This window comes from Pholcus phalangioides, unplaced genomic scaffold, assembly GCF_987345545.1.
Source record: "Pholcus phalangioides strain wild (caught in Gottingen) unplaced genomic scaffold, Ppha-v1.0 ptg000015l_1, whole genome shotgun sequence".
NCBI classification, from domain to species: domain Eukaryota; kingdom Metazoa; phylum Arthropoda; class Arachnida; order Araneae; family Pholcidae; genus Pholcus; species Pholcus phalangioides.
Genome location: NW_028301608.1, coordinates 104,580,582 through 104,598,270, shown reverse-complemented (window position 1 = coordinate 104,598,270; position 17,689 = coordinate 104,580,582). Strand labels below are relative to the sequence as shown.

General features: G+C 35.2%; 1 protein-coding gene across 3 annotated transcripts in view; it reads right to left on the bottom strand.

The window, feature by feature from the left end:
• Positions 1 to 17,689, bottom strand: part of LOC149077254 (uncharacterized) — a 247,059-nt gene that overhangs the window by 220,460 nt on the left and 8,910 nt on the right. For 2 of the 3 annotated variants that reach the window (XM_089245011.1, XM_089245013.1), the window contains exon 1: positions 7,571 to 8,134. The exons of the other annotated variant lie outside the window; for it this stretch is intronic. The gene's annotated coding sequence lies outside the window, so the exon portion shown is untranslated. Of the gene's footprint in view, positions 1 to 7,570; positions 8,135 to 17,689 lie in introns of those variants that run through there. 3 annotated transcript variants of the gene reach the window in all.

The following is a 17,689-nucleotide window of genomic DNA, read 5'->3' as shown; positions in this document are numbered from 1 at the left end:
TCACAGAATCAAGAGAAAAGCCATTTTCTCCCACGATGTTCTCGGTTCGCGTAGCCAGGAGGGAAGTCGGTTTGCTTCGTGTGTACATGCAGACATGAAGAAACAGCTATTAAAAATATTCCAGAAATGTGATCGTTTGTTCTGAAGTAATTAACATAGCGATGAGAGTAAAGATGATGTATTTGTGAGAGAGAAATGGAAACACTCTCGAGTGTATTTTTCTTCAAAAGTAGGAAAGTGGCTAGTGCTTCTCTTAAACAGAAGTTTCTTAGAAAAAAAATAAAGCTATACTGAGATTACGATAAAGAGCTAAATTATCTTAACTGCTTTGCGCTAATTAGTAATGAGAATTCGAGTCTGTATTGCTCAACATCTGTTTTTATGTAAAATTCTGAACTCGGAAAAAAGGAGACGATAGCGTTAAATTCACTTATTTTTTTGGTATATTATTACGTTTATTAAAATAGGAAATGTCTTTATGCGATAGAATATTGAGTTGGATAAGCTGGAGGAAACCATTTAGTTTTAATCCAGTTTTAGATGGATATAAACTTTTAACTGATCTTTTACTGATTAAACAATAATGACAAAAATTCATTGCATATCGATTACTAATGACAATGCTTTCCATGCTTGAATGTATCTATTTATAGAAAGCACATTTATATATATGTGTTTCTATATCCAGGGTGCGTAACAAACAGAGAATATGGCATTTTACTGGCAAAACGTTGATGCTAGAGGTATATTTCCAATTAGAAAAAATTTCCGAATAACGTGTAGTACTCAGATATGTCATTCATGGTTCAAGGTGTTGTATAGTTATTGAAATAAAACCAATTAACTTCTTGTAGAGTCCCCCGTGTGCCCAAAAACCCAACTAGAATGTTGTTGCCTTTCTCTCCTGATGCCAACAAAAAAAATTTTATGTTCATGTTTCTAAGTGGAATATTCGCGGAGAACGGTGGAAAATTTCGAAAAACTGTGGAAAGTCGGGGAAAAAAACAGCTCAAAATACGGGAAAAATCGTTTTGACCGCATAGAAAGCTGATTATCCAAATTTCTTCCGTTTTTTGTATTTGAATATCTTGCGAATATTGCACTTAGAAACATGGGATTTTTTTTGTTGGCATCAGGAGAAACTGGGAAACAACTTTCCGATTGGGTTTTGGAGGCAAAAGGGGACTGTATAAAAAGCTATTTTTGTAATTTAATAACTATACAACCCCCTTGAAACATGAATAGCATATCTGAACTACGTGTTATTTTAAAACTTTTTCTAATTGCAAGTATACATCCACAATCAACGATTCTCCAGTAAAATGGCACATTCCCTGTTTGTTACACACCCTATATATATATGATTCATTCTGATTTATTATCTTCTGTAGAAACATCATAATGCTTATGTTCCTAAAACTTTAAGGGTATTTTTAGTAAAATATTGTTTGCATTATCAGTTCAAAATGTACTTAATAATCAGGAAAAAAAAAATACAAATTTTGATGTATTTCTGTAACTATTTTGTTTTCATTCTCTGGATATTTTCTGTATGTTCTTATTTTTCAATAAACGGTGGCTGTGAAAGCCAATCCTATGGGTTTTCAATGTCATTATATTATCTTGTCTGTTATTTCATTAAAAATTTCTCTCCTCACTAAAAATATTTATAGTGTAATAAATGATATAAATGTTCACCTCAAAGAACGGAAAAATAGCGTGATGCGTCAAAGATGGAAGAAGATCGAAGAGGAAACCTGTCTACATATACTGCATAACTATGTATTATAAATAACAGAGTTTCTCAACCTTTCTTGTCTTGAGAACCAGTAAAATGCCTAAAGGAATTCGACGGACCACTAAGGTCTAACTTTCAATTTCAATCTATGTGGATATTAATAATATTTATGGGATATAAGCAGTTCGATATTGAGTTATTTTTACTTAATTGAAATTGTATTTTCACGTCTGTCTATGGACCACTTGTGGAACTCTCACAGACCACCTCTGGTCCGTGGACCATAGGTTGCGAAACGCTTCATTAAACATTTAACATTGTGATATTTTAATGCAGTGGTCGGCATTACGTCATGGCCGGACCAATTTTTTCAAGTTTTTACTCTTTATAAATCCTCACAATAAAAGTTTCTGAAAGCAGAAATTATTTGCAGAATAATTTAAAGAATATTTGCAGTTGTGATTAAAAAATTGACTACAATTTTCCAAAAAGAAAATTTTAATTATTTTTTAGCTAGATTTTTGGCAATGATATACAGAAAATCAAATATGAAATAGCTGGGACTCGTACAATACATCTGAGTCGATCTTCGGTAAGCAGAAGAAAAGTCATGAAATAGATCATCAGGTAAATTTGTTTCCCGACCTCTAGTTTAATGTTTTTGCCAATAAAACGAAAAAGAGCTTTCCGAGCAACCGTAAATAGCTTAAATAATGTTTACCTCATTTTAAGAAACTGTAATCAATATTGTGATTTTTTTTTTTGTTCTCTTTTTGTTTTTTCCACAAAATTATAAATGTTTTTGGCTCTTGCTTCCGATTCGAGTTTCTAACACGCTGTTTACAGGGTGCATAACAAAATAGGGTGTATGACATTTTACTGGTGAACCGTTGATCCTACAAGTATACTTCCAATTAGAAAAAATATCAAAATAACTTGTAGTACTCAGATATGTGATTCATGTTTTAAGGCGTTGTATAGTTATTGAAATAAAAAATAAACTTTTTATGTACAGTCCCTGTGTGCCCCAAAACTCAATTACAAAGTTATTTCCCAGTCTCTCCTGATGCCAACTAAAAAAAACCACCTTTCCGAGTGCAACATTCGCTGGGATATTGAAATTCGGAATACAGAGGAAATTTCCTACAGAGTAATTTTCCTACTATATGGGAAAATTATCGAAGAAAAAATCAAATTAACTGCGCTTTATTAAATGGAAACAGAAAGCTTTTTCTTATAATGCTTGTGATTGTTACTGTCAATTACACACCCACTAGTATAATTCCGTCTGGGATTATACACCCACTTGAATCACCAATTATGAAAAATAAACGATTTTTCTCAAAAATTCAAAGGTGTTTAATGTTTTCTTCAATTTTAAATTTATGCAAATATTTTCTTTTGATATATGTTATAATAAAATTTGAAACTGCATGAAGTATTTTTTTTTTAATTCATTATTTTTTCCACTTCAATATATATCATAAGTTGAGCATGGATTATATGCACTAAGAAGTAATATGCTCTAAAAATATGCAAATATGCCAATATATGCATTAAAAAAACCAACATATGCACCAAAATATGCAAATATGCCAATATATGCATTAAAAAAACCAACATATGCACCAAAATATCCTGCAAAAGTTAAAAATTCCGAAATATGTACTAAAAATGAGTAAATATGGATTAAAAAAATCACCATGCCAAAAAAAGCTGATATGTTTTAAAACGCATATTTTATATTTCTTAGGTCGGTATTACACTATGAAAGTTTGATAAAAATTATTTTATAAAACTTGAAAAATGTAACCAATAAGTACATCTGTTACATTCGAGCGAACTGAACTGATCCGCCTATTGGTTACATTTTTCAAGTTTTAAAAACGAACTTTTATCAAACTTTTATAGTGTAATGCCGACTTTGGTGCATATTCATTTACAAAAATAAATACCATGTGTTTCACGAAGTATCCCTAAATTTGAATATAAATAGCTCGGAAACGGCGATAGAAGCATTAAACCAGTGGTTATGTTTATTAAAACAACTGTAAGAATCTGATACAGAAAATTCAAAATTTTAGTTACAAATTGCGCTGATAAATGACGCCGCATTAGGCATTCGCATAAGTAGGTAATGCAAGCAGCCCTTGTTGCATTCACATCAAAACCGATTCAAAGTGTGTACTTTTCACACAACACACATGTCGCCAACGAAGAATGAAATTGTCAGTGAGTCTGTAGAGTGTGTCAACGGAAATTGACACACAAGCTTGACAAAAAGCCTCCTGCAGCTCGTGGAGTGTTAAAGGTCGGTTGCGGTAAACAATGTCCTTCAGTGTGGCCCACAGAAAGTAATCGCAGGGGGTGAGGTCGGGTGAATAAGGAGGCCAGTCCATGCCTTTTCCCTTAACTGTCGAATAGTTCAACGCAATAACTCTATCATCGAAGTATTAGTCCAGAATGTCAAAAACAGCTTGTGTACGGTGTGGGCGAGCCCCATCTTGCATGAACCACGTCGTGTCTGGTCGATCGTCCAATGCTTGTTGAGTGGCGACAAATTGTTTCAAAAGCGAAATATACCGGTCAGTCGTCACCGTTTCTCGCAAGAAAAGGGCCCAATGATACCTTTGCGGGAGATCGCAGCCCAAACGGTAAGTTTTGGGCAATAGAGTGGTCGTGCGTGAGACAAATGTGGGTTTTTGGTACCCCAAAATCGCCAATTTTTTTGTCTATCAACGACACCATCCAGATGAAAATGCGCATAGTCTATAAACCATATTCGGGCGACATCTGAACCAGAACCATCAATCACGTTGAGCAAGCATCTCGTTAGCGAAATCCTCTCGTCGTCGTTCAGCTCGATCTGGTATGGCGTGCGGGCATTGAATCTTGTACGGAAACATGTGTAATGTCTTCCGCAGGATTCTGTACGTGCTGGATGGCGTGATTCCGGACTCAGCTGCAAGTCTGCGGACAGATTTATTCGGATGACGCTCAATAAGTGCAGCAAGCGTCGTTGCATTTTCAGGTGCAACGACGGAGTGGGTGGGGTACGCATTTCCGACTAACGCGTCGGCCACCTTGCCTGTTTGTTGAAATTTCTTGAATAGCTCACAAATTGTTTTCCCATCTGGGCCTTTTGCGACTTGAAATCGCGTTTGAAAACTTCTCCTGTGACAGTAGGGCTGTGATTTAATCGGTGGTTTTTAAGCACACGTTCCTCCATGGATACATTCAATTACGGAACTTCTTTCACTATACATTAATAGCACTGATCGTTCTCGGCATTTGATCTCTCTTAATAGGGATCTGTGAGGCTGCCTGCGGCGTCATCTATCGGCGCAACTTGTAACTAAAATTTTGTGGTTTCTGTATCAGATTCTTATGGTTGTTTTAATGAATATACCACTGGTTTCAAGCTCTTCTATCTATCACCGTTTCCGAGTTATTTATTTTCAAAGTTAAGGGTCCTCCGTGAAACACCCGGTATCACCACATAGATATATAAATTTTACACATGCAAATAAATTCTACATATCTTTTATTCAGTAAATTTTAATTGTAGTTCTTGTATCTGCTCAGTAACGGAATACCAATAACAAAAGAATTTTGACACTATTTCTAAAAGAATCTCTCTAATACTTTTATACAAATTTTTAGACACACCCTACAATAAAACGGTTGATATTTCAAAAAGTAGAATATTACAAATATTTCTATTAACTTATAAAAAAATTCCACCGGCAGAGATTGAACCGTTGTTATAGAAATAAATATTCGGCAATATTTATTTAAAGAATTATGAATAAAAGTGATTTTGAGCTTAACATACATATATATAAACCCAAAAATATGCATTTATTCTGAAAATTCTTTGCTTATATGCATTAATGCTAAAAGGGCCAAAATATGCATTTGCATGTAATCCGGGCTCTAATCATAAGAATCTATCTATAATTAAAGTATTAGTCATCAATATGCTGTTGCCCGTACAGGTATTTTGTAGATATACTGTTGTAAAAAGCAATTTGATTCAAGTATCACGCATGTAGTATTTCAGATATAACACTCTAAAACTATCTCTAAATTCCACATGCATTTGATTATACTTACACTTCACATATTCCTATGTGAAACATGTCCATTTATTTTCATATTTTATTCATACTGATTTAGATATTCTTTTCTTAGGTTAATCATTCAAAAATTTAAATTTTTTTTAATTCCACTGTTTTTACTTATAGATCATTCTTATTGCAAATGATTAAATTGCGGTTGATTTTGAATGCATGTTTATACAGTGATTCTAATATCAAATATAAAATCAGTTTATAGTGTCAGGAAATTTCGTTATGAATTTCGTTATTCAGCATTGAAAAACAACGAATAAAACTTCATCTGAATAATTTTATTTTAAGGAATGCAAAAAAGCTGTATCAATATGAATATCTGTCATCGTCAGCTCTTGTACAGAAATAATCCGTAATTGTTGATCGTCCAACATATATTTTTCAACGTCAGAAATATCTGGGGGGTGTCATATTGGAAATAATTTCAATATCATAAGTTTTTTTCTAATTATAAAGAAAATACACTGACTTTAATAATGTTTTTCACTTTTTCGTCGGAATAATTGCTATCAGAAATGAAATTGATTTTGATTGTTCCCCCACACATGAGTTTTGCTTCCCCCATTTCTTATATCGATGTATTTGTGTTTCAAAATAACGTGCTCTCTTGCGATCTCAAATATGTTTTTTTTTCCATTTGCTTTTATATGTATATATATAATTATGTATGCTGTGGTAAATGTGATAAATCCAATTATTATGCATAATAACTGGTTAATTATGCATAATCGCCGAGCATTTTCTTAAGTTTGATAAATTTCCCCAAATTTATAGCTTTTACCGGCGATTATGCATAGTACCCCAGCGTCGTTTGTAAATTTAATGCGAACTGAAAAAACATTATTTTCACCGGTGGTTATACATAATACCCGAGCATCGGGTTACATACACTATGCATGTATTGTATCATTATATCGAGGTACGATCGTAAAATTTCTTATCATTATGTCAGAGTCCAACTATATTCATCAAACATACTAGGCTCACTTGGAATTTTTTTTTTCATATTTATCAAATTCACCAATTACACCAGTGTGTTATACATTATTACAGATAGAGGCGATAAATTTAATATATTTATCAAATTTACCAACTACGCTTGGGTTTATTGTGCGTATATTCACCGGTGAAAGTGATAAGTTTATCAAACTTATCAAGACGATTGGTAAGTATGCATAACAACCAGTCAGTATGTATAACAACCTCATTTTTTATCACATTTACCGCGTAACATATATATTTATTTCAAGTTAGAATTTTTACACTGCGTTTTTTCTTAAATTTTTGTATAGAATTATATTGAATTGCCACATGCAAAAAAACCGAACGGATAATGCAACAAATGAGTTTGAGTATAAAAAAATAATGCGTTTAAACCGAAAATAAAACAAAAATCATCAAGAATCGAATTTCATTCGCTTCATAAAAGTTCAAACCCAAGGAAAGTGTACGGATTATTTCCGGGTAGAAAAAAATAGAAATTGCCGGAGAAAGTCAAGCTCACGCATACGAGGTGCTCTACAGTTTGCGTCACCATCGAGTCGGCAGGAAAAAAAAAACTAAAAAAACAAGACGAACACACACAAACTAAAATAAACATAAACAAGGCCGCGAGCTCAGAACGTCCCAAATGAACAAACTTTTTTTTTAAGCATACGTACACAGAGAGCCGCTTATATATATATAAATCTAAACTTACCCGCTCGGTTGTAACTCAGCCAAAAGTTTTCAACCGCCTTCGAGAAATCGTCAAGTTCTTTTTTTTCGTGTCTTCTCTCATCTTCAAAATTCGGTCGAATAAACACCACGGGAAAACAACAATATTACCATCATAACACGCAATACCTAGTCATATTTGTCTGTGACGATCAACACATTTTAGTTTCGGTTTCGGCGCGAACTAGTGATTAATGACACGAATTTCCGTTATTCGGCATCAAAATCAATTTTTTTTTTCCAATGACCACTTATATATAAAAAATTAAATTAAATTGTTGCGACACAAAATATTTTTTTGAGACAACAATCCGAAAATGTGCTTTGTTCGCGGAGGGGGGCGAGTTGCTTGACAAGCGTTGCTCGCTTTGTCGACTTCGCAGCTGGGACTGAACGATACCTTTTGGTGCTGCTGCTGCTGGCGCTCACAGACGCTTTCATAAAGTGAAGACAGCGATAAACTTGTAGGTTGGTTGCGCTCTGCCGGACGTAAAACGAACGCCGCACCTACCGGAAAGTAACTTACAGGAGGAAAAAGGGTGAAGAGAAAAAGATCTCTCTTCTCTCTCTCTCTCTCTGTATATAATGAGAGGCTGAGGAAAGATGTACTCTGGTGGAAGACACGAGAGTTTCGTGAGCGTTGGGGAGTTTCGACAAGAAAGTAAGTGGGAAGACATACTATTAACAGAGAGAGGAAAATGAAAAGCAGCAACGTGACTGTCATCTATGTGCGCGCCAATTTCAAGATCCGTAACTTCTACTTGTTAGTAATGGAAAAGTTCCTTGAATTCGGAAATTTTTGATTCATTGGAGATCATTCCGGTTTTAATTTACAACTAGTCATAGGTGGATACAAAGCAGGAGCAAGAACGTGGACTGTCATTCCCCCCTTTCCGAATTATACACACTACTCTGTTTCAGATCCGAGCATTCATTTTTTTGGAATTTTCAAAATGTTTTTCATTTTTTATTCTGAAAGAAAATACATCAAAAACATAAGTGTCAGCAAATCTTTATTTATTTATCGGTATTTTAGTTCACTTAGTTAAAAAAAATTTTCAGTCAAAATCATGCACGTTATATTCATCTTCACACAGAATTTTTTTATAGAATTTTATTGCTAAATTTTATGCAATAAATCCTACTTTTCCTTGAGGCCATCTTAAAAATAACCCCGGAAGTTCATCTTCAAGTGCTGACCTCTGATGAAAGCCCCAAAGTTCATATCCTCCATTTTTTTAACTCAAAAGTTACACTATCATTTTAGTCGTATTGTAGGAAGCCCCACAACCACTCGACTTTCATTGATTGTCAAACACAGGTTGATGCATCCGCTGCATAGACTACACACATATAAGTGACTACACCCTGGCGTATATATGTCGGTTTTTCGAAAAAACTCAAAATTGATTATGCACGTATGAATAGTATCGGTGCACCGCCATATATCGATTAAATTTTAACTGAAGTTTGAAGAAAGAAAAGGGCTCCTGCACAAGTAAAAAATTTTTAGCAAAACAAAGGGAGTCGCACTCCAAAAAGTTTGGGAACCGCAGTTCTAAAGGAAGCCGTCATGCGGTCGTGTGGGAATCGTGTTGGAATCTCGTCCTGAGGATCCAGGTTCGAACCCCGTTGACAGAACAGTGATGGTGGACTGAAGTTGATTTTCTGCGGTTTCCCAGCTACGAGCCTCCCATTTGGAAAAGTCTCTCCGAAGAGAGCAGGCAGGCCTACAACACGATACTTACAAAACATGAAAGTTCAAGCATTTCCATCTTTACTTCAGGAAGTGGAAGCCAGATGGCAGCATGAACACGAAACATGCGCAACTCGACAACATAAATACGTTAGGGCCAAGCATAAACTCAGAACAACATTCCGGCATATGTCGATTACTTAGAAATTCTGTAGAGGAATGTGTACGAGCTGCATGTTCGTTAAGTACTAGTAGTCTTAAAGGAAGTGCTGCAGAAATATTCTTTTAGAAGTTTGCATTAGTTCTTCTTCTAAAAAAAATTCCAGATAAAAATTGGCACGAATATTACCATTTATCTTTCAAATATGTGTACATAAATTAATTTGAATCACATTTCAACGGTTCAAAATTTGCTGGGCATCTAGCATGCGCTTTCCAACAAATATTTATATACAAAATGACAAACTAACACGCAAGTAATATGGTGAATATTCTTCCAATCAGAACAAGTACCCAAGTAACGTATAGTACTCAGATATAATCATTCATGTTCGAAGAGGTTGTATAATTGTTTAAATTAAAAAAATTAACTTTTGATATGGACACCCTGTGCGAACGAATTTCAAAAACGGAGGAATTTTTTCGGGGAAAAAACAGCATTAAATGCAAGTGAACCATTTTACTCAGCTGCTGTTTTTTTTCCTAACTTTCCTCCGTTTTTCGAATTCGGATATCTCCGCGAATATTGCACTTAGAATCGGCCTAAGAAGAGACAGGGCAACGACTTTCTAATTGGACTTCTGAGTGCAGGGGTGCCCATATTAAAAACATAATTTTTTATTTTAATAATCACAAAACCCTTTCGAACATAAATGAAACATACAGGGTGTCCTGTAAGAAATGATGCGGCCTTTATTTCATCAACCATCCTTCGTAGAGGTATATGCTCCCAATTTTAAAACAAAAATGCCTAAAAGGAGTTCAAAAATTACCCTGTACCAGTTTTGTGAGTGGAAATACAGTGTGTTACAAAGCCGCTGTGGTGGTAGAGTGGTCGTAGTGACAGACTCGCATCGCGAGATGCTGGGTCCGAACCCCACTGGCACCAGAGTGGTCGTCGGCTGAAGTTGGTTTAATCGAGGTGTGAAGGTGAGGCGATCTCCATGTTAAAAAGACTCGCCAGAGAAAGCAACAGGCCTACAAACGGTAGAAATATTCATTGATTACACTCATTTCACTTCTGAAATATAGATGGCAGCACTGAAAAAGCAGACACAACAAATAAATACGCACTCAGACTTAGGTACACACACTTACACTCTCGGCACAACTCACTAGGTAGTAAATTTACCATGGCGATAGACCTGAGTTGTGCTTCGTTTGAAAGAAAAAGAAAGTATTTAACAAAATAAAAACATCTAAACTTCTATATGGTCCCCTGTTCCTTCCAATTTAGTGTTGGACAGTTGTTGTTCTGGATCTCCTGAATCCAACAGAAAAAAATTCCATGTTTGTAAGTGCGATATTCGCTAAGATGTTTAAATTACAAAAATCAGAGGAAAGTTATGAAAGAACAGCAAGAACTATCAGACGAAACCCCTTTCCCTCATTTATGCTGTCCTTTCCTCAAATTTTTGAATTAGAATATCTCACCGAATATTGCACTTAGAAACTTGAAATCTTTTCTTTTGACCTCAGGAGAGACAGGATAACAGTTTTAAAATTGGAAATTAGAGGACAAGAGGACCATGTAAAAATTTTGATCTTTTATTTTGTTACACACTGTGCTTTCACTCTCAAAACTTTTTGCAGGTTAATTTTTGAACACCTTTTCAGCATTTGTTTTTAAATTGGAATCATATCGAAAGAAACGGACGGTTGATGAGGCAGAGGCCGCATTAGCACTTATAGGCTATTCTGTATGTCATTTTTTTCACGTTCTTCAGTACTACACTTTCCCTAATTGGAAGTATACCTCTAGGATCAACGGATCACCTGTAAAATGTCATGCTCCCTGTCGCCTATGCACCCTGTGCATGTATGGCTCAAACGTATTTATGTTGTCAGAGGTCAGTGTTCGTCAATTGAATTTTGTTGAAATTTTTTTTTATGATAGTTATTTTTACCGATAACAAAAAATGCTTTTCGTTTTACAAAAATATTTCTCAAACGTTTGAAGAGGAATGAAAAGTTACTCTTCAAAATTATATTTTCGGCTGACACTGGTCAGAGTTGCACTTGTTTCGTTTTTCGTGATACCATTCGTCTCCCACATTTTGAAGTGAAGATGATTAAATGTCCTCTGAGTTTTCAATGTTATGTAATTATCGAGTTGAAAGTTTGCCATGGATATATCTACATGTAGTGCTTATTTTCCATGCGTAACGCAGTACTTACTCCGATAATTACCACAGTAATGACGGAGAAAAAAAGCTTTCTAAAAGACCCTTAAATTTCAAAGAACAAGATATAATTTTAAATATTGGAAATTAAATATTAGACAAATATTCATAAAACTTCGTAAAACATCAAAGAAAACTTGTTTCAGGCACTATATAAAATATGTAATTTTTAAGATTTAAAATCGCTTTTTCGAAGAAAATGTTAATTTCGACGTCATATACCATCTATTTACCTTAAAAAGTAATTATCCTAGTGAATGAATAATAATAATAATTACCATAATCATCGGTTCAACTCGAATATACTGAGTATTTCATTCACTCGAAAATTGAACCTTTTCTTCTGAGTGCCATTAGAATCAGTGACAATACAAACAAAAAAAATTTTACGGTTTCATACACATTTTCTATAACATACATAAATTTTAAATATATCTAAGCTTTCCACGGGGAAGGGAATATCTAAATTATTCTATTCTATAATCACATTCATATTATAATTTATGATTTAAAAGTTGCGAATAATTGATATGTAAATTTGTATCTATGTATTTTTTCTACCACGGTGTAATCAAATTATTAGAGTTTTTTTTTCACGAAGCAGAAGTACGGCTGAGATGTTTATTTCTTTTAATAAAATAATGAGTAAAATTTCCGGAGTTGGGATAAAATAAGAAAAGGAAGTGATAATAATTCTATTTTAGGATTAAATGTATTCTGGAGAATCTCAAGATTCATTTTTCATAGCCGTTAAATCGTTAGTTATTATAGCATATGGTTATCAAGAAAGATGATTCTAATAAAATTCTTAAAAATTGAATTTTTCGATATTTTTAATAAGTGAAAAAAGGCGTATGGTATCAATCGAAAACCGAAGCATAGTGTGCTGGTTTTCCCATCATACACGTCATATAATATTGCTCCTGCAACGTCAAATGTTGTTATGCGTATATTGACGTTATTTTTAATATTTACTAACGAAATTGTTCTACATTAAAATATAAAAATGTTTGAAAAAAAAAAATTAGAGATAAATTATGGAGAAACAAATCGTAGAAATAAAAACCAATTCAAATAATTGAAATCGATAAATTTCTTCATTGTGATACAGCTCTTATTTGCTTTATGTGAGGAAAATAATAATCGGGTGTCTGGGCTAAATTTATCCAAAAGACTTGTAGTGAGAGAACCCCACGTGATTATTCACACCGAACTACCAGAAAAACTGGTACAAAAATACCAGATATCTTGTAGGCTCCCCTCGAGCACTCAGAATTTCCGCAACATGACGTGGCATGGACTCCTTCAATGTGGAGGTATCCTGAAGACAATTCACACCATCATTCTCTCAGGGCAGTTCACAATTCCGTAACGGTGCGAGGTGATTTTGTGCACCACGTTGCAGCCAGTTTGAAGATGGAAATTCAGAATTGCTTTTGCACATAAGGTGAGGTCATATTCTCCCCATTTTACATTTTGAATTTTCTGGCAGATGTTCCCAAATAACAACTCTTTGTTTGTTGCAGAGCATGTGTGGCTGCGATTTCGCTAATTTGTTAAAAAATATTTTGTTTGCATTTATTTTTATTCTTTTTTTTATTTTGTTTTCACCTCGAGGTTTGTAATAGGAGTTTTTTTCCTTACTGTAGTTTGAATAACAAAGAAAGTAATTATATGCAATCGAATTTGGTTAATTTGAAGTCCAAAAATTCACTGAAAGAAAGTTCTAATTAACTGTAAACTTGTAACTAATTTGACTACAAATTGTAACTTAATCATTAGCATTCACTTAGGATAATGATTATCAATTATTAAAATTTTATCATCAGTTACAAACTGTTTCCCAAATTTTAATAATTTATGATCATAATAATGGTCTTAGCTGCTATATTATTCCACTGTTCTGCAATCAGCATTACTGTAGAATTCCTTGACCATTTTCTTCATCAAATCCTGATGTACGCGGATATAGTTCATGATCATCCATTAAGAAATTGTTTCCCAAATTTTGCTTATCATTTTTATGCTATCGAGGAAATATACTTCCAATAACATATTACAAAATCTGAACATTCCAATACTTTTCATAGTCTTAATGACGACAAAAAGATTCAGATTTTTAATGTTACACATTGATCTATGGATTGAAAATCATAATCGGCATTGTCTCGTTACACTCTAGCTGATAAATGTTAAAATAGGCATTAAATTGTCAAAAAAAGACTAGAAAACTTTTTATTAGCCTTTAAAAATTTGTTGTTTAACAACTTGACAAAGAAAAGCAATGTCTGACATCTTGTAGAATTTTTCTAAACTAAATTTACTTACACAAAAATCATGACTTTTCCCCTTCAACTTCGAATCATCCAGAAAATTTGAAAAAAGTTCGAATCAAGCAAGAAGTTCTTACATTAAATTAGATAGAAAACTCAAGGGGAGTTCGTAAACGTTTAAATTATCCAAAATTCGAATTAACCAAGTTCTAATGTATTTGGAAAGTAATACATATCACTTCAATACATTTATTTTACGTGAGATTTTTCTAAGAGCCTATATATACAAATTTCATTAACTATGAAAAAAATTACAAGCTCGAAAAAAACATTTGATCATTTAGGGGTTAAAACAGCCAAAAAATCACGGTTTTTCTATTCAATGTGCCTGAATATTTTTCGATTCCCTAATTTATTTTTAATGAAACTCCAAAGGAAAATACTTCTTAAACTCCAATATATATATATATATATATGAGTCTTTCTCTAATCTGTTCCGTTCGCGTCGGGTATAGGAATTGCAAAACACGTGGTAATGGAAGACGTTGTCGAATTCGAACACTTCCCTCCTTTCTGCGCCTCTTACCCCCCCGAACCTAAAGGTAGAAAAGCACTTCATAACACCTATGTGTTTGCTTATGTACATACTCCTAAACGCTATGCTTACTCCGTGTGTCTCGCTCTTTCCCTTCAGGTGATTTGTCGTTAATCTCTCGCGATTAAACGTTTAATTTTGCGTCTTAGAGGGGGTGACGCAAGGCTTCCTGTCGACACTCTATGATTCGGTAAGTTTCGTTAGAGGTAGGTTCGGTCGATGAGAGCGTGAGAGTGAGGATGGTTGGTGACGCGCCCGTGGCTATACAATGGCTCACGGAACCAAATACGGTGGCGATGGGAATTGCAGCAACAGCAGTTGGTCTCTCTCTCTCTCTCTCCTCTCTCTCTCTCTCTCTCTGGTTCTTAATGGATGTTATTAAACAAACACAATATCTGCTGGAGGTACCTTAGCGATTTCGCTGTAGCAAACTGCTCCCATAGCTGGCTTTAGTTGTCGTATAGCTTGGTGTATAAATAAATACATATATATATATGTGTGTGTGTGTGTGCTAGCGATTTATGCTGCTAATGGATATCAGTCTGTCGTTTCTCTCTTTATATAGTTGCAAACCTTGCGCAATAGAGAATTCATAACGTAGTTTCATTAACGGAGTTTGATTACAACATCTTTTTCTTTTCTTTTTTTTTTTGCCACTTTTGCGCTGTGCAGTCCTCTTCAAATAAACGTCGTGTTTCACAATGTTTACTCCAATGGCTGCAGGAATTCAAAATGCCGCATGAAATCCGACATAACGAGAAAAAAAAACTTTATCTGTGTGTGTGTGTGTGTGTGTGTGTGTGTGTGTGTGTGTGTGTGTGTGTGTGTGTGTGTGTGTGTGTGTGTGTGTGTGTGTGTGTGTGTGTGTGTGTGTGTGTGTGTGTGTGTGTGTGTGTGTGTGTGTGTGTGTGCCTGCTATATCCATTGGCTATGAGGTGATTTTCTTCAGTGACGTCACGAACTTCTCATTGAGGCCTTCTGCTACAGATGGTATTAGCACAGCTCAGGTCCTTTTACCATGAGCAAAGTGTGTGTGTGCACTGTCTGCAGTCGACGCTCGTTTTTACTCTTCCAGACTTTATTAATTGCATCGTTAAATCGAATATTAGTAAATGGGAAACACGTTAAAAAAAACAGTATATCGTTTGAAATCAGGGGCCTCACCAGTGTGGAAACTAAATAATGAACACTCCCTGTTAAGAAACATCTCCCGTTACAGCAGCATTGACAATATACTACTACGTCCAAGACTTATTTTATTACGGAAGAATCAAATCAACCTGTTTATTTGGTATTTACTTCGAAGTAACTCCCTTTTGAAATTGTGCATTTTTGTTATTGTTCACACAGAGATGCAGATCGCAAGTCTTTTTTTTTTTTTTTTTGTCACATCCTCCAGTGCTTTCGTCGCCACTCGCAGCACTTCTTAGGAACCTGAGAATCGTTGCCCCTTAAGCTAATTCTTTATCCAAAGAAAAATGAAAAAAAATTTAAAAAAGTCACATGGGGGCGAGATTAGGGTAATAAGCTGGTTGTGATTTTTTGGACAAGTAACATGAGGGGGCCTGCGAGTCCTTAAACGTCTGCATGATTCGGGAAGACACGCGACCAGATCTTTGGAAGTCCAAGTCGTGGGTGCTCCATCCCGACAATGCGCGCCGGCTCACAGGTTCCTCCTGGTGTCACATTACCTGTCAAGCCATCACATTCCGATACTTCCACGACTAACTTATTCCCCTTATCCTTTTTTCTTTCGCCCCCGTAACTTTTTCCTCGGATGAAGAATTTTCTGGAGGGGCAACGATTCTCAGGATCCTAAGAAGTGCAGCAAGCAGCGATGTAAAGCATTTGTAAGCAGACATGATGGCGAGTAAGCCAGTCATCGGCTTTGAGGTTTTCCTATCCTGATGTTGTGATCAACCGTTCTTTTTTACTTAAATAACAATCAATATGCAATGCAACGCTCGCATTACGTTAAAGCACCTGTGGAAAGCCTAGAGCACTCATCGTCTTCCATTTCAAGGTAGAAGAACCAGTATTGTGTTCAAAGTAATTATGAGTGGGGAAAAAAACAGCTAATGGCTGTAGCGATGATAGATGATATTGACATCATAATTTGCAGACAAATGACAGATGAGTCGGCCTGAGATTTTCAGTGACTATATCCTTTTACTTACAATTGAGTCCCGTTTAAATAGGACGACTGGAAACTTTCAGGCCACCGCCCAGGCTTTCTTGTACATGTCGGCACTTTTGTGTGATATGGAAAGATTTCTCTCCGGATTGGTAGGGCGAGATTCAAGACCAAGATCACGAGGCTAGATCTTGGTCATCTGTAAAACTGTGTGTTCCTGTGTCTTGGATTCTTTTTGATCTACATTAAGGTAAAAATGGTTTTTCAATGCAATGTTCGGCCTTTGTAATGCTTTGTTTCATGATTTGCAGTTTGGCTGAATTTTTCCTTAATGTTTTAGGGTTTCTTTCTTTTGTGTTAATTTTCGACGGCTCTGATTTGTTTTCCCTATATGTATTATTATTCCTATCGTCCTATGAACAAAAATTGAAGCGACGCAGCCATTTAAAAGCTTGTAAAGTAAAAAAAAAGAGTTTGATTATTATCTAGGAATAGGCCAACATTCCATCAGCTCAAAATTATGGGGCTGCCGAATGGAAAGCAAAAGCACCAGAATTAGGGGAAAATAGATAACTATATATAATTACCACATAAATCCATACTACATCATCGGCCTGGATCCGGAAGCTTAAACCAGTTTGTCACATCGATGTTGGAAAAGATTTTTCGGGAAACTTATAAGGTTATTATTGTTTATCTCAATTTTAAATTGTATCCAATAAAGCGAAGTCCATCATATAAATTAGGTTCAGGAGATTTTAATGACATCGAATCTGAAATGGATGTAGATATTGACGAAGACGTGGCGGAGAAGGTTGATATGGACGGGACAGCGAATGTCGATATGGATGTGACAACGAATGTCGATATGGACGTGACAGCGAACGTCAATAAGAACGAGATGGTGGTTGACCCACTTTTGGGATGGCTTGCCATGTCAAGAGAGTTCCCACCTGAAGAATACGCTGAGGATACGAAGTCTACTAACAACGACAGAATCCT